This window comes from Stegostoma tigrinum, chromosome 2 (assembly GCF_030684315.1).
Source record: "Stegostoma tigrinum isolate sSteTig4 chromosome 2, sSteTig4.hap1, whole genome shotgun sequence".
Taxonomy (NCBI): domain Eukaryota; kingdom Metazoa; phylum Chordata; class Chondrichthyes; order Orectolobiformes; family Stegostomatidae; genus Stegostoma; species Stegostoma tigrinum.
This window is the reverse complement of record NC_081355.1, coordinates 139,096,599-139,120,846: the sequence shown is the minus strand read 5'-3', so window position 1 is coordinate 139,120,846 and position 24,248 is coordinate 139,096,599. Positions and strand designations below refer to the sequence as shown.

At 45.3% G+C, this 24,248-nt stretch overlaps 1 protein-coding gene across 5 annotated transcripts in view; it reads right to left on the bottom strand.

The window, feature by feature from the left end:
- Nucleotides 1–24,248, bottom strand: part of ptprn2 (protein tyrosine phosphatase receptor type N2) — a 949,211-nt gene that overhangs the window by 617,150 nt on the left and 307,813 nt on the right. The window lies entirely within an intron of this gene.

The following is a 24,248-nucleotide window of genomic DNA, read 5'->3' as shown; positions in this document are numbered from 1 at the left end:
CCTCATTATGTGCTACAGAAAGAAATACTCAACTCTTTTACCCACAGGACAAAATTACTGACACTCAGAACTCGGCAAAGAGTCATTCTTGTTTCCATATTGCAGTTGCCCGTTCTCCCAGCATGACTGGAATTGATTTCTTTTCATAATTTCTGTATTCATTTGATGTGATTTTCTTTAGTTAATGTCTTTTCCTAACTCCTGTAACCCAGCTGCTAACCCTGCTCACATTACTTAACATAGGTTCTTTCGCCTGATATATTCAACAGCCTTATTGGATATTTTCATCTATGAAGATTGCAGAGCCTTCTGCGAATAGCTTTCTTCTAAGCAACCTGAGACTTTTTCCCAACCCTGATAGTTATGGAGAATGCTAAACTAACAGCACCTCTGCTATTATAGACATATTCCTCTGAAACAACTTGCCTTTGAATAAATGAACCTGCTTCTGGGCCCCCTTTTGTCCATCTTTCTGGATTGCAAAACTCAAGTCAGCAAGCAGGACAGCATTTGAGGATGTGGCAGCATCACAGGGCAACTGTTTGGAAAATGATTCCCAGAATGGGATGGGAAGGCACAGGGTGTGCAAACAAAGAAAAACAGCAGGAAATAGGCTCAAGGTGGGAGAAGATGGTAAAAAACCAAAATTAACGGCTTTTTCCTTCAAAACATGCAGTACTCAGAATGCAATAAATGCAACATTTTTTCATTGATGAGTGAGGGTGTTGCTGGCCAGGCCATCATTGAATGCCCATCCTGAATTGTTTGGAGGGCAATTAAGAAGTAATTAAATTGCTGAGGGTCTGGAGTCACATGTAGGCCAGACCAGGTAAGCATGGCAGTTTCCTTCCCTAAACGGCATCAGTGAACCAGGTTGGTTTTTCTGACAATTGACCCTGGATTCATGGTTATCATTAAACTCTAAATTCCAGAATTTTATTGAATTCAAACTCAACCAACTGCTGCTGCAGGATTTGAACCTGGATCCACAAAATATTATCTCAGTCTTTGGTTTAGCAATCCAGTGATAATACCACTGGGCCATTGCCTTCCCCAGTTAATGACACAAATGCAGGTTAATAGGTATGATTTTGTAGCCATTACTGAGACATAGCTACAAAGAAATCAAAGCTGGGAATTAAATATCTAGAGACATGCGACTTCTCAAAAGGAGAGACAGGAAAGAAAGGACAATGGGGTAGGGTTGTTGCACAGGATGGAATTACTACGATAGCAAGAAATGACCTTGGATCAGAAGATGTAGAATTATATGGCTGGATGCAAGAAATAAAAAAAGCGTATTGCTAATAATTTAGCTAAAGTAACATGACCTTTGGCAAATGCTTTCCTTTACTCACTGTGCAAAGCAATCATATAACACTCTTATAAAGAACCATTCAATCCTACACAGAATTGAAAACTAAAAACCAAATTTAGTCTGCGTTAGAGCCAAAGCTTTCAAAGAATAACAACTTATTGTGAATTTTTACTGTGGTACTCATGGCTCCATTTCCATTTCAACACTGCCATCCATCATCAGGTCATAGTGCTTCTGATGCCATCCATTTCTTTGGGTCATGGACTCTGATCTTTCCCCAGTCCATGGTTTCACTCCCTCTTTGGTACGTGGGACACATGAGCTCATCTCTTTATTTGGCCCATGGTTCTCTTATTTCTATTCTTTCTCTAATCCATACTTCCTATGGCATCCATTCATTTCTCAATATACAGCATTCTAGCGTCCTCCACCCTTTCTCAACTCACCATACCTATATTATTAATTTGTAATCAGATCAGGATCTTCAATGTCTCCACAGTGCTCATCATTCCACCTCCTCTTTAAGTCACTACTTTTACATTGGTACATGTGTAGTTCCAATTATCGTTACAGTTCTGTTTGAATTAGCCGTGTGGATACAATGGTTATGATCCACTAACGTAGAAGGTAAAGCCTTACAAGGGTCTGAGCAACATGGGCCATGGTGAAATTTGTGACAGATCAGATGGGAAGTTCAACAAAGCCTATCTCAACAATAGGAGATGTGTTTTTGAACTCACAAAAGTTGCAGCGTGGAAATCAGAACAGGTACCTGGCAGAGTCAGATTGCAACTTGCTCCCAAGGACGTCCATGTTTTGTATGACCAGCTGCATATCTCATGGCATGATCCACGGGCCTGAGCAATGTGCGCCCTGGCAGATGCAGCTGGTCATCAGTCAGGGGCTCCATACGCCTGCAGTCTACAGAGTCGGTCACAGTAAACCCTGTAGGTCCACAGCAGTCATTTCAGGGCCAGTAGAGATGACACACGAGTCAGAGAGATGTACAGCACGGAAACAGACCCTTCAGTCCAACTCATCCATGCAAGCCAGATATCTGAGATGAATCTAGGCCCATTTGCCTGCTTTTGGCCCATATCCTCTGAACTCTTCCTATTCGTATACTCAACCAGATGCCTTCTAAATGTTGTAATTTTACCTGCCTTGACCACCTCCTCTGGCAGCTCATTCCATTAACGCATAACCCTCTGTATGAAAAAGTTGTCTCTTAGTTATGTTCAAAATCATTCACCTCTCTCTGTAAATCTACGCCCTCTAGTTTTATCTTCTTCCCAGGGTAGTCTCCACTACCCTGGGGAAAAGACCTTGGATATTCACCTTATCCATTCTCCTTATGATTTTGTAAACATCTATAAGGTCAACACTCAGCTTCCAACATTCCAGGGAAAATAGCCCCACCTTTTCAACCTCTGCCTATAACTCAAACCCTCTCACCTCAGCAACATCCTTGTCAATCTTTTCAGCTCCATTTCAAGTTTATCAACACCTTCCCTATAGCAGGGAGAGCAGAAATAAAAGCAGTATTTCAAAAATAACTTAAGCAATGTCCTGTACAGCCTTGACATGACCTTCTAACTCATTTACTCAATGTACTGACCAATGAAGACACCTTTGAGAAACGTACAGCCACCAGTCAAGGGTCTAGGAAAACCTCATCAGGAATTGTCCAGATAGGCCAGTTCACCGGGTGGGCCACAGTCAGCCACATTGGGTCCATCCACGGGAACTCTGAGGAAAGGGGCTTGACAAGGTGGGTAGCAGGGATATCTGCTGCAGGGGGCAAGAGATTCAGCACATTATTCTTTGGGACTGGGGCTGCAAACTGGGGCAAAGAGAGATAATTATTATGTAGAGGGGAAACAGTATCTGGAAGGGAAGGACAGAGAAAAGCATGATGGCAAGGTGGTCGTTCGGAACAGAGGGTGTGCCATGGTCAGGAGCACCCTGCCTTCGAGGCAGGGGTCAATGTGTATGCCCATTCTTAGCACAGAGACCTCAAACACCAGGGCTGGAGGGAAAGGTGGGCAAAAACCAGGAGTCTCTCATCATAGGATCTGAAGGCTGGGAGAGATGAAAGTCAGTGGTGTGGCTCTTAGTCCTGGAGCAGGTTGGTACATCGTGGTGGTGTTCGAAGGGCATGAGGAGTCCGCACAGAGTGGAGGGGAGGTTCAGGGAGGTGACTGCTACTGAGACATTAAATTGCCAGCAACAGTGAGAGTGGCTCCACATGAGCCTCGGCGAGAGGTGGGTGCAGTGACTGTGAGATAGCAGAGAGAAGACTGCAGCACTTCCGCTGGCACAGCAGAGGTAGTCTTTGAGAGCGTAAGAACTGCAGATGCTGGAGAATCTGAGATAACAAGGTGTAGAGCTGGATGAACACAGCAGGCCAGGGAGCATCAGTGGAGCAGGAAAGCTGGCGTTTCGGGCCTTGACCCTTCTACAGAAATGGGGGAGGGGAAGGGGATTCCGAAATAAATAGGAAGAGAGGGAGAGACGGATAGAAGATGGTTAGAGGAGAAGATAGGCAGAGAGGAGACAGACAGGTCAAAGAGGCGGGAATGGAGCCAGTAAAGGTGAGTGTAGGTGGGGAGTTAGGCAGGAGATAGGTCAGTCCAGGGTGGATGGACAGGTCAAGGGGGCGGGATGAGGTTAATAGATAGTAGATGGAGATGGGGATTGAAGTGGGAGGAGGGGATCGGTGGGAGGAAGGGCTGGTTAGGGAGGTGGGGATGAGCTGGGTTGGTTATGGGATGCAGTAGCGGGAGGGAAGATTTTGAAGCTTGTGACATCCACATTGATAACATTGGGCTACAGGGTTCCCAAGCGGAATATAAGTTGCTGTTCCTGCAACCTTCGGGTGGCATCATTGTAGCACTGCAGGAGGCCCAGGATGGACATGTCGTCGAAGGAATGGGAGGAGGGCTTGAAATGATTCACAACTGGGAGGTGCAGTTGTTCAGTGCGAACTGAACATAGGTGTTCTGCAAAGCGGTCCCCAAGCCTCCGCTTGGTTTCCCTAATGTACACGAAGCCACAACGGGTACAGCGGGTATAGTATACCACATTAGCAGATGTGCTGGTGAACATCTGCATGATGTGCAAAGTCTTCTTGGGGCCTGGGATGGGGGTGAGGGGAGAGGTGTAGGGGCAGGTGGAGCACTTCCTGTGGTTGCAGGGAAAGTACCGGGCATGGTGGGACAAGGGAATCATGGAGGGAGTGGTCCCTCCAGAAAGCTGACAATAGTGGGGAGGGGAAAATGTCTTTGGTGGTGGGGTCGGATTGCAGATGGTGGATATGTCGGAGAATGAGTGTCTTTGAGCTACTTTTAGCACTGCTAGCCATTCCTCTGGGGAGCAAGGAGACGATACTGGCCTAGCGGTGACAACATCTGACCAGGTCTGGTGGTGTGACCTCCTCTAGGAAGAGAACTGTTTGTCTTTGCACCATCTTCCCTCGACCAGCAACTTGTGGTCCCTGTTAAAGGAATGTGGTGCTGTCTGTCTCTCCCTTGACATCTTCTGTCAATGCCCTCAGGTACGCAGGGAAGCTTCAGAATGCCAGTGCTCGTCCAGGTACTCAGCATTCTTCTAAAGATGGTGTGAATGCAGGAAATGCTGGCCTTTCAATGGATACCAGCTGAGTGTTGAGCTGTTCTGGGAATGGTGTGTGGTAAGATAGGGTTGGAATCAGAAAGCATAGATGCCATGGGTGAGGCAGGTCGTTAATGAGGTGGGTTTGGTGCGAGTTAGAGAGTAAACTGACCAGGACATGCAGCAGAAATCCTCCAGAAGCACACGCACAACCTGGGACTTAAGCTAAAAAATAGGTTTTAAAGCTATTCCCATACAAAACTAAAACATCAGACTGATCGGAATTCTGAGCTGAATTGTTCTTTTTTTTACTCAACCAAGATGTTTACCAGGATGATGCCTGGATTAGAGGGTGCGAGCTGTAAGAAGAGGCTAGAAAATCTCAGGTTACTTTCTCTGGAATGGCACAGGCTGAGGGGAGACTTGATAGAAGTCTATAAAATTATGAGAAGCATAGATAGGGTTGACAGTCAGAATCTTTTTCCCAGAGTTGAAATATCCAAAGCGAGGGGGCATGCATTTAAGGTCAGAGGGGGAAAGTTCAAAGGAGATGTGAAGGGCAAGTTTGTTTTACAAAGAGTGGTAGGAGTCTGGAACACACTGCCAGGAGTACTGCTGGTGGAGGCAAGTATGAGAGGGGTGTTAAAGGGACTTTTAGATGAGCACATGAACATACAAGGAATGGAGGGATATGGACCAATGGCAAGCTGAAGGGATTAATTTCATTTGGCGTCATGTTCAGCACAAAATCATGGGCTACAGGGCCTATGCCCGTGCTGTGCTGTTCTATGTTCTATGACAAAGAAACAATTTTACGAGAATCACAGGATTCAGTGATCATTCCCATTTCTCCAGTTCATTCCTTGCTGTCAAAGTGTTATCTGACATTTAGCTCATGCCACCTTTACCCTTCTCCCCTTTTGCACACATCACTTCAAATCCACAGCGCTCTTTTCTTGTCTTGGAAATATTACTTAAATCAGGATGGTGGGAATGGGCGCCATTCCGGGATTTGAACATGTACGTGTAATGGGAAAATTGCTTTCTGAGCCGAGACAGCCGCTTTGCTGCTTTGATACCTCAATGTTCCATTGGATGGTTCAAGCAACTACTGGGGATGGATTAAAATGCAAAAGAATGTTGCAAATCATATGCTGTCGATCAGACAGAAATTAAAGGCAATTTTATTGCATTTTTTACCCAAACAGCCGGAAGAATTCCTCCCTCCACATTTCAGCAAGCTTATGTCACACTTGCACATGGTTACCTATTATTTCTGCCTGAGGCAGGCATCAACTGCAGCTTTTTGGAGTAATGATTTGCAAACACTCCCAAAGCTTCCAAATGTGTATTAATGATCTGAGGGCCTTGAGTGATTTAATCAGCAATCAGTTATTCAGAAAGCTTGAGCACGACAGATCTGATCTGAACACAGTTTATTTTTGAACTGCATTATTTATGCCATGAGCAGAAGGGTGGGCGGTGGCCCAGTGGTATTATTGCTAGAACATTAATCCAGAAACCCAACTGATGTTCCAGGGACACAGGTTTGAATTCCAACCATGGCAGATGTTGGAATTTGAATTCAACAATTAAAAAAAAGTCTGGAATTAAAAACCTACTGATCACTATGAAATCATTACTGATTGCCAGGAAAAACCTGTCTGGTTCACTAATATCCTTCAGGGAAGGAAATCTGCCAACCTCACTTGGTCTGGCCTGCTGGTGGCTCCAGACCCACAGCAATGTAGCTGACTCTCAACTGTCCTCTGAAATGGCCTAGCAAGCCACTCAGCTGTACAAAGTCTCAAAGAAATGAAACCAGATGGATCACTTGGCAGAGACCTAACTCCCAAAAGAGACAACAGCAGAAACAATCCTGTCGACCTGCAAAGTCCTCCTCACTAACATCTGCGGGCTGGTGCCAAAACTGGAAGAGTTGTCTCACAGCTGAGTTAAGCAACAGCCTGACATAGTCATACTCACAGGATCATACCTTACAGACAATGTCCCAGACACCACCATCACCATCCCTGGATATGTCCTGTCTCACCGACAAGACAGACCCAGCAGAGGGGGCGGCACAGTGGCATACAGTCGGGAGGGTGTTGTTCTAGGAGTCCTCAACATTAACTCTGGATCCCATGAAGTCTCATGGCTTCAGGTTAAACATGGGCAAGGAAACCTCCTACTTATTACCACATACCATCCTCCCTCAGCTGATGAATCAGTACACCCCCATGTTGAACAACACTTCAAGGAATCACTGAGGATGAAAGGGCACAAAACGTACTCTGGGTGCGGGATTTCAACGTCCACCACCAAGGGTGGCTCGGCAGCAGTACTACTGATTGAGCCCAAAAGGACATAGCTGCTACACTGGGTCTGCGGCAGGTGATGAGGGGACCAAAGGCGGAAAAACATACTTGACCTCATCCTTACTAATCTGTCAGCTGCAGTTGCGATGGCCCATGACAGTATTGGTAAGAGTGACCACTGCACAATCCTTGTGGAGACAAAGACCCACCTTCACATTGAGAATAACTTCCATCATGTTGTGTGGCACCATCACCTTGCTAAATGGGACAGACTTTGCACAGATGTAGCCATTCAAGACTGGGCATCCACGAGGTGCTGTGGGCCATCAACAGCAGCAGAATTGTACTCCAGCACAATCTGTAACTTCATGGCCCGGCATATACCGTGCTCAACCATTACCATCAAGCTAGGGGGATCAACCCTGGTTCAACGGAGAGTGCAGGAGGGTATGCCAGGAGCAGCACCAGGGATACCTGAACATGAGATAGCAACCTGGTGAAGCCACCAAACAGGACTACTTGCATGCTAAACAGCGAAGGCAGCAAGTGATAGACAGAGCTAAGTGATCCCACAGCCAACGGATCAGACCTAAGCTCTGCAGTCCTGCCACATTCAGTCATGAATGGTGGTGGACAATTAAACAACTCACAAATATCCCCATCCTCAATGATGGAATAGCCCAGCACGTCAGTACAAGAGATAAGGTTGAAGTTTTCACAGCAATGTTCAGCCAGAAGTGCCGAGTGGACGATCCATCTCAGCCTCCTCCAGTGGTCCCCGACATTAGAGATACCAGTGTCTTTAGCCAATTCAATTCACTCCACATGATATCAAGAGACCGCTGGAGACACTGGATGCTGCAAAGGCTACAGGCCCTAACAACATTCTGGCAATAGTACTGAGGACTTGTGCTCCAGAACTTGCTCCCCTAGCCAAGCTGTTCCAGTACAGTTACAACACTGGTATCTATCCGACAATGTGGAAAATTGCCCAAGTATGTCCTATACACAAAACACAGGACAAATCCAACCCGGACAATTATCATCCCTCTATTCAATCATCAGTAAGTGTCATCAACAACTATCAAGCAGCACCCACTCAGCAATGACCTGCTCAGTGATCCTCAGTTTGGGTACCTCCAGGGTCACTCAGCTCCTGACCTCATTATAGCCTTGCTTCAAACATGGACAAAAGAGCTGAATTCCAGAGGGGAGGTGAGAGTGATAACCCTTGACATCAAGGCAGCATTCGACCCTGCGTGGCTTCAAGGAGCTCTGGCAAAACTAGAATCAATGGGCAAAACACTCCGGTGGTTGGAGTCATACCTGACACATAGGAAGATGGCCATGGTTATTGGAATTAAATCATCTCAGCTCCAGGACATCTCTGCAGGAGTTCCTCGGGGTAGTGTTCACGGCCCAACCATCTTCAGCTGGTTCATCAACGACCTTCCCTCCATCATAAGATCAGAAGTGGGGATGTTCGCCAATGATTGCACAATGTTCAACACCATTCGTGACTCCTCAGATACTGGTGCAGTACATGTTCACGTGCAGCAAGGTCTGGACAATGCCCAGGCTTGGGCTGACAAGTGGCAATTGACATTTGTGCCACACAAATGCCAGGTTATAGTCTTCACCAACAAGAATGGGAACCTGTGGTGTAGTTCCAGTACGCAGGATGATGAGAGTAGGGAGGACATGGACAGGATTTCACTGTCACAGGAGTGTGCTGGCAGACAGCAAGCTTGTTTGAAGTGTGTCTACTTCAACGCCAGGAGTATCCGGAATAAGGTAGGTGAGCTTGAAGCATGGATAGGTACCTGGGACTTCGATGTTGTGGTCATTTCGGATACATGGATGGAGCAGGGTCAGGGATGGATGTTGCAGGTTCCAGGGTTTAGATCTTTCATAAAGATCAGGGAAGGTGGTAAAAGAGGGGGAGGTGTGACTTTGTTAGTCAAGGACAGTACAACTGTGTCTGAAAGAACTTTTGACGAGGACTCTTCTACTGAGGTGGTATGGGCTGAGGTCAGAAACAGGAGAGGAGAGGTCACACTGCTGGGAGGTTTTATAGGCCTCCGCAAAGTTCCAGGGAAATGGAGGAGAGGATTGGCAAAACGATTCTGTGCAGGAGTGAAAGGAACAGCGTGGTCAATGTGGGAGACTTTCACTTCCCCAACATTGACTGGAAATGCTGTAACACTCGTACATCGGATGGATCAGTTTTTGTCCAATGTGTGCAGGAGGGTTTCCTAACACAGTATGTCGAAATGCTGACAAGAGGGGAGGCCACACTGGATCTGGTACTGGCCAGGTGTTTGATTTAGTGGGAGGTGAGCACTTTGGAGAGAGTGACCATAATTCGGTTATGTTTAGTTTTCCAATGGAAAGAGATAGAGTTATAGATGGGGGAAGGGCGATTATAATGCGATTAGGCAAGGCTTAGGAGGCACAGAATGGGGTAGCAAAATGCAGGGGATGGGGATAATCAAAATGTGGAGCTGGTTTAAGGAACAGATATTGCGTGTCCTTGATAGGTATGTCCCGGTCAGGCAGGGAGGAAACGATAAGGTAAGGGAACCGTGGTTTACTAAAGAAATTGTATCTCTTGTTAAGCAGAAGAGGGAGGCTTATGTGACGAAGATACAAGATGGTTCAGATGAGGCGATGGAGAGTTACAGATTAGCTAGGAAGGATTTAAAGAGAGAGTTAAGAAGAACAAGGAGGGGACATGAGCAGACATTAGCAGGTAGAATAAAGGAGAACCCTAAAGCTTTCTATAGGTATGAGAGGAATAAGAGGATGACTAGGGTAGGAATAGGGCCAGTCAAAGACAGAAGTGGAAAGTTGTGTGTGGACCCTGGAGAGATCAGAGAGGTGCTAAATGAATATTTCTCATCTGTTTTCACTCAGGAAAAAGAGAATATTGTAGAGGAGAAGGCTGAGTTACAGGCTACTAGAATTGAAAGGATTAAGGTTCGTAAGGAGGAGGTGTTATCAATTCTAGAAGATGTGATGGGAGATAAATCCCCTGGGCCAGATGGGATTTTTCTGAGGATTCTCTGGGAAGCTAGGGAGGAGGTGGCGGAGCCTTTGGCCTTGATCGTTGAGTCCTCATTGTCTACAGGTTTAGTAGCAGAGGACTGGAGGATTGTAAATGTTGTGCCCTTGTTCAAGAAGGGCAGTAGAGATGACCCAGGTAATTATAGACCAGTGAGCCTTACGTCTGTTGTACAAAAAGTTTTGGAAAGGATTATAAATGATAGGATTTAAAATCATCGAGCAAGCAACTACTTGATTGGAGATAGTCAACACAGGTTCGTCAAGGGCAGGTCATGTATCATAAACCTCATTGAGTTTTTTGAGAAGGTGGCCAAGCATGTAGATGAGGGTAGGGCAGTTGACGTGGTGTACATGGACTTCAGTAAAGCCTTTGATAAGGTTCCACATAGTAGGCTATTGGAGAAAATATGGAGGCACGGTATTGAGGGAGATTTAGCAGTTTGGATTAGAAACTGGCTTTCTGTAAAAGGCAACGAGTGGTGGTGGATGGAAAATATTCAGCCTGGAGTCCTGTTACTAGTGGAGTGCCACAAGGATCTGTTTTGGGACCACTGCTGTTTGTCATTTTTATAAATAACTTGGACACAGGCAAAGGTGGATGTGTTAGTAAGTTTGCAGATGACACTAAAGTCAGTGGAGCGGTGGACAGTGTGGAAGAATGTTGCAGGTTGCAGAGAGACTTGGATAAACTGCAGAATTGGGCGGAAAGGTGGCAAATGGAGTTCAATGCGGATAAATTGGGAGGTGATTCACTTTGGGAAGAATAATAAGAAGTCAGAATTCTGGGTCAATGGAAAGATTCTTGGTAGTGTGGATGTAGTGTGGATCTTGGTGTCCATGTACATCGATCCCTGAAAGTTGCCACCCAGGATGATAGTGCAGTTAAGAAGGCTTACAGTGTGTTAGGTTTTATTGGTAGAGGGATTGAGTTCCGGAGCCATGATGTCATGCTGCAACTGTACAAAACGCTAGTGCGGCTTTACTTGGAATATTGCATGCAGTTCTGGTCGCCCCATTACAGGAAGGATGTGAAAGCATTGGAAAAGGTGCAGAGGAGATTTAACAGGATGTTGCCTGGTCTGGAGCAAAGGTCTTATGAGGAAAGGCTGAGGGACTTGGGTCTGTTCTCATTGGAGAGAAGAAGGCTAAGAGGGGATTTAATAGAAACTTACAAGATGATCAGAGGATTAGATAGGGTGGACAGTGAGAGTCTTTTTCCTAGGAATGATGACATCGACTTGTACGAGGGGGCATAGTTACAAATTGAGGGGTGATAGATTTAAGACAGATGTCAGAGGCAGGTTCTTTATTCAGATTGTGGTAAAGGTGTGGAACGCCCTGCCTGCCAATGTAGTTAATGCAGCCACATTGGGGCATTTAAACAGTCCTTGGATAAGCATATGGATGATGATGGGATAGTGTAGGGGGATGGGCTTAGATTAGTTCACAGGTTGGCGCAACATTGAGGGCCGAAGGGCCTGTTATGCACTGTATCACTCTATGTTCTATGTTCTAAGAAACGATCTAATCACTGTCTCCTGACATTCAATGGTGTTGCTATCACTGAATCCCCCACTATCAACTTCCTGGGGGTTACCATTGGTCATGAACTCAACTGGACTCACCACATAAACACAGTGGCTCCAAGAGGAGGCCTGAAGCTGGGAATACCGCGGCGAGTAACTCAAACCCTGACTCTTCAAAGCCTGTCCACCATCTCCAAGGTACAAGTCAGGAGTGTGTTGGGATACTCCCCACATGCCTGGATGGGTACAGCCCCAACTACACTCAAGAAGCTTAACGCCATCCAAAACATCTGCTTGACTGGCACTACATTCACAAGCATCCACTCCCTCCCCCACTGATTCTCAGTAGCAGCAGTTTGGACTACCTACAAGATACACTACAGAAATTCACTAAAGATTCTCAGACAGCACCTTCCAAACCCACGACCAATTCCATCCAGAAGGACAAGGGTAGCAGATACATGGGAACACCACCACCTCCAAGTTCCCCTCCAAGGCAGTCTGCATCCTGACTTGGAAATATATCACCTCTCCTTTTCTGTCACTGGGTTAACATCCTGGAATTCCCTCCCTAATACATTGTGGGTCAACCTACAGCAGGTGGACTGCAGCAGTTCAAGAATGTAGCTCACTACCACCTTCTCAAGGGCAACTAGGGATGGGCAATAAAATGCTGGCCAGGCAGCGACAGCCACATTCCACAAATGAATAGATAAAATAAAGTGTAATTGGGTTTTTTTTTGTTGCTCCGATGTTTATGCACTCTTTCCTCTCACTCCCAGCATAGAACCTGATTCAATGATGATCTCTATTGACCAGTGAATGTATGGTAGCACTGGAAATTAGTCAGACCTATCCTCATGCTGTCAGACTGACAATCTCCTGCTTGTAGCCCACAGCCAATGTCTACCATTTATTTTTCCAGTCAGGAATACCTCTACCCTTCCCACTTTCCCAGGCTCAATCAACTCCAGAACAGAGTGATGGCAGCCCGTTTTGTGTATGTTGGGGTATTCCTGTGGCACTCAGTCTGCACTAATCCAGAAATGAAGTAAACACAACTAAGATCACAGGAAAGAGCTTCAATTCAGAGACCAGGAATTCGGAAAAACAGTTGCATCCAGGTTGGCTCCTGAACCCGCTCACATTCAGTCACATACAACATTGGCGGTGATCCACAGTCCAGTCACCCACCAATTTTCTTGACAGCTATCTCTTACGGTCAGCCAGTCTGAAGATAACCAGTAGTAAAGGAAGAACACAGTAGGCCAGTGTCAGCACCAGGTAGGAGCATCAAGTACAGTCACAAAGTGGCACAGTGCTTCATCCACCTGACTGCTTTGTCTCAGAGAACAATCAATGATTCATCATGATTCATTACAGGGAACCACCGCATAATCATCATGATTAGCCGTTGTCAATTTGCTCACGGTGAATTGAAATGTCCTTGCACTTTCCTTGGGTTACTGCATACTGGGTGTCTGTGGTCTGATGAAAATGGGTAAGGTGGAGAGCAGGGATAGAAAATCGGCAATGCGATCGAGGATGCTGCAATCCTTCCAGTAGATTCAAATCTATTTTTCAAAGTTTAAAACTCCAAGAAAATATGTTGAGAAACCCTTGCCTCTCGGTCACAGAGTGTCATAGAAAAGAACATCAATCAGCATTGCATTACGCTGGCTCAGGGCTGCACCACTCTGCAGTTCATTCACCACGCTCACAAAAAACTTTCTCTTTTCCTTTCAAGCAGCAAGGTACACAAGATGCAACAACTTAGATAAAGCCATGGCCCTCTGGGACCTTGCTCTCTTCCCCTTCACTCCAAATCCTTCCCCTCCCCCAACCACACCTCCTGTCGGGTATTCACCATCCCAGCTAACTCTCTGCGCTCAGATGCTGAATGTTCCGTCCTCAGCAAGGGTCTCAGTTTTATACCCCTGCATTCCCACTTTAATGAATTTCTGGCATGACATGACGTCAAGCTCTTCTTCTGTTGCCTTCGCCTCCGTGCCCATTTCTTTGGACTACAATCCTGTCCCCGTCCCACAGACCCCATCGCCCAGGTCCAACACTCTGCCTCCTCCTGGACCCCTCCTTCTGGCTATCTACCTGCACTCCACCTGTTCATTGAGAACTGTTGACATGACAATTTGTCTTTCCCCACACCCCCAAACACCCCACCCAATTCAACTACCTCCCCTGAATTGACTGCACTCCATGCACTCAGATCTAACCCTGACTTTGTCTTTAAGCCTGCCAATAAGGGTGGTGCTGTTATAGTCTGGTGTACTGACCTCTACGTTGCAGAGGCTCAGCAGCAGCTCTCAGATACCTCCTCCTATCTCACCTTGGTCCATGACCCCACCATGGCATATCAGCCCAGTGCATCTAGTACGGTCACTGACCTCACTTCATCTGGTGAACTCCCCCACTACTGCCTCCAAGCCAGTAGTCCTCCAGCCCCACACAACTTGCTTCTACCTTCTTCCAAAAATCCACAAGCAGGACTGTCCAGGTAGACCCGTTATTTCAGCCTGCTCCTGCCCCACAGAACTCATCTCTTCCTACCATGACTCAGTCTTTTCTCTCCTGGTCCAGTCACTGCCATTGCACATTTGCAATTCCTCTGACACTTTACACCAGTTTCGGAATTCCCAGTTGGCAGGCTCCAGCTGCCTTTTCTTTACCATGGACCTGCAATCCCTTTACACATCCACCCCCCCACCAGGATGGTCTCAGGGCTCTCCAATTCTTCCTGAAGCAAAGGCCTAAACCATTTCCACACACCCCCATCCCCAGCCTCCACCTCTCCGCCCCGGCCCCCTTGGCCGAGCTCACAACAACTTCTCTTTTAACTCCTCTCATTTCCTTCAGGCCCGATGTGTGGCCATAGGTACCCACTCCAGCTCCAGTTATGCCTGTTTCTTCGTGAGCTACATAGAACATTCCTTATTTCAGTCCTAATCTGACCCCCACCTACACCTCTTTCTCCAATATATCAATGATACCATCAATGCTGCTTCCCTCCCTCATCCAGAATTGGAAATATTAATCGGTTTTGCTTCCAATTTCTGCCCCACCCTCACTTATGCCTCGTCATCTCTGACTCCCTCCTTCCCCTTCTTCAACATCTCTGTTTCCATTTCTGGGGACAGACTGGCCACCAATATCCATTACAAACTGACTCCCCACAGTTAGCTCAACTACCCATCCTCACATCCTACTTCCTGTCAAGTCTTTATTCCATTCTCCCAGTCCCGCCATCTCCATCGCATCTGCTGCTATGAGGCCAATTTCAACGAGCAAGTCTCTGAAACATCCACCTTCTTCCTCAATAGACGACTCCCCAGAATGGTTGTTGACAGGGCCCTTGACTGGGTCCGGCCTATCTCCCACACTTCAGCCCGCATCCCCTCTCTTCTCTCCCACAGCAGCGATAGCGTTTCCCCTTATCCTTACCTACCATCCCCACCAGAGAATCATTAGCTGCCATTCAACCACCTCCAGCGTGATGCCACCATTAGACACATATTTACCTTCCCTCCCTTGTCCACCTTCCATAGGGACTGATCCCTCTGGGACACCCTAGAGCACTCTTCCTTCGCTCCCAACATCTCTCCACAACCTCAGTGCACCTTCTCCTGCAACCACAGAAGATGTAACATCTGTCCATTTACCTCCTCCCTCCCCCAAAGGCCCGAACACATCTTCCAGGTGAAGCAGCACCTTACATACACTTCCCACAATCTAGTCTAGCGCACTCGCTGCTCACAATGTGGTCTCCCCCACATCGGGAAATGAAGCATAAACTGGGTGACCACTTTGCAGAATATCTACATTCTGTCTGCAAAAAAAGATCCTGAGCTTCCAGTTGCCTGTCACTTTAACACACTACACTGTTCCTTGGCCAACATCTCTGTCTCAGGCTTGCTGCAGTACTCCAGCGAAGCTCACCGCGAGCTGGAAGAACAGCACCTCATTTTCCACTTGGGCACCCAGCAGCTTTCTGGGCTTGATATCAAGTTCAACAACTTTAGGACTTGAACTCTCCTACATCCTAGTCCCCACCATATATCAGAACTTGATATCACATGATCTACAATTACACACAATCCATTGTTAGCCATTAACAGGTCCCATTAATAGATGTTCACCCTCCTAGCTCGAACATTATCCACTCCTTTGTATGTTCAACTCTTCTTCTCTCTGTTTGAGTTCTATCTCCATCTATCATTTACTCCTTACACCCTCCCCCCACCGTATCTTCTACATATAGATTAACATTTTCCTAGCTGCCAACAGTTCTGAGGAAGGGTCATCGGACACAAAACATTAACTTCCCTTCATAGATGCTGCCAGACCTGCTGAGTTCTTCCAGGAACTTCTGTTTTTCTGATTTACAGTTTCTGATTTACAGCATCCACAGTTCTTTTGGTTTTTAATCAGACTAGGGATCCTATTGAAAATGTTAATCGATTTTTCTTCCAATTTCCACCCCACCCTCACTTTCACCTCATCCATCTCTGACTCATCCCTTCCCTTCTTCAACATCTCTGGGGACAGACTGGCCACCAATATCCATTACAAACCTTCTGACTCCCTAGCATGGGACAGAGGTGCCACACATTGTATGAAACAACTGAATTGCAAAGGATGTGTCATCAAAAGGTTTAAACCATTAGATAAACTAGATTTCCTCAGTGTTGGGAAAAAAAACAAATAAAGTGATTCTGAAACTATTCTTTATTCTTGGATAAAAACCAAAAGAACTGTGGACGCTATAAATCAGGAACAAAAACAAATTTGCTGGAAAAGCTCAGCAGGTCTGGCAGCATCTGTGAAGGAAAAGACAGAGTTAACGTTTCGGGTCTGGTGACCCTTCCTCAGAACTGACGGTGGCTGGGAACATGTCAGTTTATATGCAGAAATTTTTTATTCTTGTCTTGTTTCCAAATAAGCTCAACATTGAGTTTGATCATGTACCCCATTTGAGACAAAACGTTCTTATATGTTTGAAGCTATAACTTCTTTCATGGTTGGGTCAAACAGCTTTTTGTTCATAGATCATGTTTTGTTTTATGCTTTGTATGGGACTTGACCGTTTGAGGAAGTGCTGATGTGTGAAGTAGGATTATTGTCATTACATCGACTCAGTACATCCGAAATATTCTATTCTCAGTGTTTTCAATTAAGATTGAATTCTATTGCCAAATCGTTGTACCGTGAACACATTTCCAACTTGCCAATGATCCACATGAATGGCTCAACCATCAGCTTTGCCTTAATAGAAATAAAATCTACCAGCAAGAGTAGACCATTCAGCCCTTCCTGCCCTGCTCAGTCATTCAAACTGATTACGGCTGATTCTCTATCTCATTGGTATATATCCGCTTTCTTGCCATACACCTCGATGCGTTTACAATCTAAAAATGTATCTATCTCCCTCTTCAATATATTCAGTGTCTTAACTTCCGTAATCTCCGTGGTCAAGAATTCCAAACACTCACTATCCTTTGAGTGAAGATATTTTTCCTCAGCGCAGTGTTAAATGACCTTCATTGTCTCCTGACTCTGTGCTGCCTGATTCCAGACTCCCCATCCAGGGGAAACATCCTCCCTGCATCTAGTTAGTCCAGGCCTGTTAGAATTTTATAGATTTCAATCAGAGCCCCTCTCATTCTTCAAAATTCTTAGTGAATACAGGTGCAGTCAAAGCAATCCATCCTCATAGGACAATCCTGCCATTCTCAAGTATCTGTCGACAGATCCTCGACTGCAGTCCATCTATGCCAATTATATTCTATGCCAAGTAGTGGTGCCAAAGTTGCATGCAATACTCCAGGTCCAGTCTCACAAAGACCCTGTATAACTGCAGTAAGACATCCCTACTTCTGAAATTAAACCATCTTGCAATGAAGGCTAATAAACCATCTGCCTTTCTTCATTGTTTGGTACACCTGCTCGTTCTCACTGCCTGGTGCACAAGAACTGCCAGATCCCTCCGTATGTTTACACTTCTCTCGTTAAATAATACCCTGCCTTCCTGTTTTTCACACTGAAGTGTATAACTTCACATTTAGCGTGTCTGCCCATTCATTCAACTTGTCTAAATCACCATGAAGCCTCCTTACATTCTCCTCACAAACCTACCTCGTTTTCTGTCATCAGCTGTGATGTTGACCATAATCAAAAACATCACTCCCTCTCCTGTCTTGCACCTCCTTTCTATCCTTCCAATAGCAGCTATATCCTGGAACGTTCCTGCCTCTCTCTGAACCAGGCTTCCATAATAGCTAAGTCCCGTGTTCCCAACCACACACTCAGTGCATCTGTTTTACCCGTCACACCACTTGTATTGAAATAAATAGACTTTAAATTAGAGATAACAAGGTGCAGAGCTAGATGAACACAGCCGGCCAAGCTGCATCTTAGGAGCACAAAAGCTGTTGTTTTGGGCCGAGACCCTTCTTCAGAAATGGGGGAGGGGAAGAGGGTTCTGAAATAAATTGGGAGAGAGGGGGAGGCGGATAGAAGATGGATAAAGGAGAAGATAGGTGGAGAGGAGACAGACAGGTCAAAGAGGCGGGGATGGAGCCAGTAAAGGTGAGTGTGGGTGGCGAGTTAGGGAGGGGATACATTAGTCCAGGGAGGACGGACAGGTCAAGGGGGAGGGATGAGGTTGGTAGATAGGAGAGGGGCTTGATGTGGGAGGAGAGGATAGATGGGAGGAAGGACAGGTTAGGGAGGTGGGGACGAGCTGGGCTGGTTTTGGGATGCGGTGGGGGGAGGGGAGATTTTGGAGCTTGTGAAGTCCACATTGATACCATTGGGCTGCAGGATTCCCAAGCGGAATATGAGTTGCTGTTCCTGCAACCTTCGGGTGGCATCGTTATGGCACTGCAGGAGGCCCATGATGGACATGTCGTCTAAGGAATGGGAAGGGGAGTCGAAATGGTGCGTGACTGGGAGGTGCAGTTGTTGAGCACATCAGTCTACTAAAAGCCATTTCTGCCCCATTAACAATCAATAGACCCAGAAAATATCTAAAAGCAAGCACAACACACTTTACTCAAGAACTTAGTATTAGAACAGCCTTACTGCTCAAAACACTACGCTGGGATAACTTAATAATGATCTTTTATATTAAAATTCAATCAAGAGACAGATCTCCATAAAACATTTTTTAAAAAACCCATTCTGCTCACTATTATAGATTTACAAAAAGAAAAATAACATTAAGATTTATAAGTTTTCCAGGTGTTATCATCAAACACTTAGCAGATCAGACTTTTAAGGTCTAATACAATCCCTACTTTCTTTTGAATGCCATGATCGAGTCACCTTTTCCTCTTTTACATTTGTGCCTGACAAGCATGAACAATTCATGTGCACATTCTCCAAACATGAACCAGTGCCTTTTCATTATCAACTCCTTTAGAAAGATTCCTCAATCCATCCTTCCAATTCGCACCTCAGAACTTCATTGTTCCCTTTATGTAGATTCAGCATCCCAGTTTTGGGACTGACTTACTCTCCATCTTAATGAAGAAATCAGTCTTTCCCAAAAATTCCGCACAAGACTGGTATCTAATTCTTTCTCACTGCACAACACCCGGTCTAGAATAGCCTGTTCTCTACTTAGCTCCTTGAAGTACTAAAAAAAACCCTTAGTATACTCTGGTACTGCATTTGTACTGGTAATTCTTCCACCTTATTGCAAATGCTTTATGCTTAAGATGCAAACCTCTCAATTTGTCTCTTTCACCTTCTTTATTTTGCACTATGGCTCCATTTGGTTTTTGCCCTTTATTTCTGCCTTCCATTTTTGCTTCTCACCTTTCTGACTTTTGTTTCTATCCCTGTTTCTCCTCCTCTGTCCCCCTGCCCTGCCCCATGCCCATCCAATGCCATTCTATTTTAAACCCTCCTCAACAAGCACTAGCAAACCCCACACCACCCTGTTCGACATAACTGGTCATGGCCCTCTGGTAATGCCGTGTAATAAGGTAATTATACCCTGCTGAGGAGTTTAATAATTTACAAATCTTAAACACTGCATTTTAAAATGTGATGAAATTGGGGGCAAATGTTTAATATTGTCTTCAAGCATTTTTGGTAAAATGGAATCAGAAGGGGTAACTTTCAAATTGAAAGTATTCAGTTTATTTTAGGGATCTCAGAGTCACAAAGCATGGAAATAGACTCTTTGATCCAACTAGTCAATGCCAACCATGTTCCCAAATGTAACTAGTCCCACTTTCCTGTAATTATTCCGTATCCCTCCAAACATTTCCTATTAACGGACTTATCCAAATGTCTTTTAGTTGTAGTTACTGTACCTGCATCCACCCTTTCCTCTGGCAGTTTATTCCACATATGAACCACTCTCTGCGTAAACAAAATGTTGCCCCTCTTCTCCTCCTTAAAACTTTGTTCCCTAGTTTTGAACTCCCCGGCCCTTGGGAAAAAGACCCTTGTCATTTACTTTATCTATGCCCCCTATGATTTTATAAACACTGGTAAGGTCACACCTTAACCTCCTATGCTCCAGTGAAAAACGTCCCAGCCTACTTTTACAACTCAAACTCTCCATTCCCAGCAAAATCCAGGTAAATCTTTTCTGAATCCTCTCCAGTTTAATAATATCCTTCCTATAACAAGGTGCCCAGAACTGCATGTAGTTCTCCAAAACAGGCTTCATCAACATCCTGTAAAACTTCAACTCTTATACTCAAAGGTCTGAGCGTCAAGTGTACCAAACACCACCTTCACCAGCCTATCTATCTGTGGTGCAAATTGCAAAGAATTATAGACCTGAACCCCTGGGTGTCTCTGTTCTACTCCACTGTTCTACCCAGGGCCCTAGTATTAATTCTATAAGTCCAGACCTTGTTTGTGTCACCAAAATGCAATACCTTACACTTATCCAAATTAAACTCCATCTGCCTCTCCTCAACCCATTGACCCGATTGATAACATCGCTTTGTAATCTTCGATAACCTTCTTCACAGTCTACTATACCACCAATGTTGATGTCATCCACAAACGTACTTACCATTTCACCTATATTCTCATCCAAATCATTTATATAAATGACAAACAGAAGTGGACCCAACACCGATCGCTGTGGAACGTAGCTGGTCACAGGTCTCCAGTCTGCAAAAAACAACCCTCCACCATCACCCTCTGCTACCTTTTTGGTTCTTCCATTAAAAAAACTCAATCAAGTTTATGAGGCACAGTTTGCTCGCACAAAACCATGTTGACTATCCCCTATCATTCCTCACCTCTTCAAATGCATTTAAATCCTATGTTTCACAATCACCTGCAACAAGCTACCCACCACCGATGTCAGACTGATCAGGCTTATCCAAAAGTGAGCGCTAAAGCTGAGTCATGTGTCTGGTTCATGCACAGAATTTGTCTATAAATGATCTGAATTAGGGGCCTTGCAAGCATCGACAAATATCATTTCAAATTGGCAAGAGCAATTTAAGCATGCTACTTCATGTCTAGAGCTCAAAAACATTTTTCAACAGTTCTGGTGTCTTACTCACCTTTTCTTAATAAGTCACACTACTAAAAATATTCATACCCATTCACCTTACATGAAATCTTCTACTCGATTGTCCATTTATTGAAAACAATTAGCATTGATATGTCACCTATGTAAGACTGTTCAGATGTTCCCCTGAAGTCTTTTAAAGTCTTCCTTGCTGAGATCTACACCTCCTTGTTTTATCATCAGCAAATGCCAACATTAGGCTCATTAGATTGCGATATAAGCTGTGGGATTCATTTACTTTTGAGTTTGGATTTCAACTAGTGGCATATGGGTTTTCTATGTGTCTGAAGGGGTTTAATAATTAACTTGTAAGTATCAAAAATAATTTCTTCAATACGAGTGCGAGAGGAGGACTCCCTCGTGAGCAATAGGTTTTTGTTTACATTGGGAGAGGTTATCACTGGATCAAGTAAACAGTATCATGTGTAAAGTTTTCAGATAGCAGGAACTGATTTGGAGCTTAGAGGAAGACTCAGAGCTTAGAATAAAAAAAAGTTCTTTTTTAGTTTCAGTTTGTGCGGCTTTGCAGCGTTCTTGAATGAAGCTGGATATATAAAACAGCTTGTTCCTGAGATAGGGAGAAATAATATAGAAATGTGACCTCAGGGTTGGGTTCCACACTATATGTGCTTCTCCAAAATCCTGAAGGGGCCACAGGAAGCAGAGAAAATCTAAGCTCTCACAAATGATGTGTCAAGGAAGAGGCTATCAGATTCCCACAACCAGGAACTGAAGTTACAGTAAAGTCAAACACCATGTGGGATAGAGTAGGGCATTTACTCTGGTGTTATAGCATTATAATTGCATGCTGACAGGGCTAATGGGATTGCACTTGACTGTGTGTTCTGAAATCTTTAAACTTGTATTATACATAAATTGTTTAGTTTATTCCATTTTATCTTTTGGCAGTATTTTCCAGGGGTCTGAACGACATGGGCTACAATGGGATTTGTGACAGATTTGAGTCAGAGGCCTAGTGAGGCTTACCGCAACATTGAGAGTACCTTGTTGCATGTTTCAAGCGTTTGCTGAGTGGCGAGGCAGGGCTCTCACTCGGCAGCGACGAGTTACCGATGAGGGAAATTGGAGCTTGTTAGACGTCTTAACAGTGCCACAATGTGGAGATGCCAGTGTTGGACTGGGGTGGGCAAAGTCAGAAATTGCACGACACCAGGCTATAGTTCAACAGGTTTATTTGAAATCACAAGTTTTCAGAGTGCTTGCAATTTCAAATAAGCCTGTTCGACTACAACCTGGTGTTATGTTACTTCTGACTTTATCAATGCCATAACTCACCTCATTAACACACAGCTTCCAATCTTACCAAATGCACCAAAGAAGCTGGATGTTGAGAATTCTTGACTTGGACATCAGAGCACGTACCTGGCAGCTGCAGCTCATTGCTGGCTGTGTAAAGAACCTTACATAATAAAGGCCAAAAGAACTGTGGATGCTGCAAATCAGGAACAAAAACAAAAACGAAGTTGCTGGAAAAGCTCAGCAGGTCTGGTGGCATCTGTGAAAGAGAAAACAGAATTAACGCTTCCGGTCCAGTGACCCGAAACATTAACACTATTTTCTCCTTCACAGATACTGCCAAAGAACCTTACATGTTGGATAGAGACAGAGGGTTGCACAGCATGGAAACACACCTTCGGTGAGAGTCTCTAGGTGTGAGGCTGGAAAAGTAGAGCAGGTCAGATGGCATCGGAGGTTCAGGAAACTCAACAGTTCAGGCTGAAACCCTTCATCAGAACTGGAGAGGGGGTGGGAAGCCTAGAAATAAATAAAGGGATGGGGGTGAGGTTGAGGGAAGGGAAGAGAGAATAGGATAGGTGGGTACAGGTAGGGGGTTATTGTGATTGGTCCATGGGAAGGCTGAAGTAGATAGGTCAGTAGGAAGGTGGGCAGGTTAGGTCAGGTCAGTAGGGTGAGGAGGAGGGGTAGGGCTGGATATGGAATAAGGCTGGGGCTGGAGAGATTTTGAAGCTGGTTAAGTCAATATTGTGGTCATTGGGCTGTAAGCTCCCAAGGGGAAATATGGAGTGTTGTTCCTCCAGTTTACGTTTGGCCTCACTCTTACAGTAGAGGAGACCAAAGATGTAAATGTTGTCAGGGGAGTGGGAGGCGAGAATTAAAACGGATGGCAATTGGAAGGTTGGGTTGGTTGATGCGTGCAGAGCAGAGATGCTCTGTAAACAGGTCACTGAGTCTACATTCAGTCTCCCTGAAATAGAGGATACTACATCGGGTGCAACGAATGCAATAGATGAGGTTGGATGAAATGCAGGTAAATCTCTGCAAGGTTTGGAAGGATTGTTTGGAGCCTTGGGCAGAGGTGAGGGGGGGAGGTGTAGGGACAGGTGTAGCACCTCTGCAGTTGCAGGGAAATGTACCGGGTGTGGTGAAGAAATTGATGGGTGTTTAGAGCTGACAGAGGAGTCATGGAATTGAATGGTCCCTGCAGAAAGCAGACAGGTGTGGGGAAGGAAATATCTTTGGTGGTGGGGTCTGGTTGTAGGTGGCGGAAATGTCAGAGAATGATGCGTTGGATTTGAAGATTGGTGGAGCGGTAGGTGAGGACAAAGGATAGTCTATACTTCTTGTTGTTGCGTGGGACAGGATTTGAGGGCAGAACTGCAGGAATGGAGGAGATGTTGTTGATGGCATCCTTCATTACAGAGGAGGAGAAATTACGGTCCTAAAGTAGGAGGGTTTCTGGGATGTCCTGGAGTACAACGCCCCATCCTGGGAGCAGGTGCAGTGCAGACAGAGGAATTGAGAGTGTGGACTAGAATGCTTGCAGGAGGCTGGGCGAGAGAAGGTGTGGTCCAGGTAGTTGT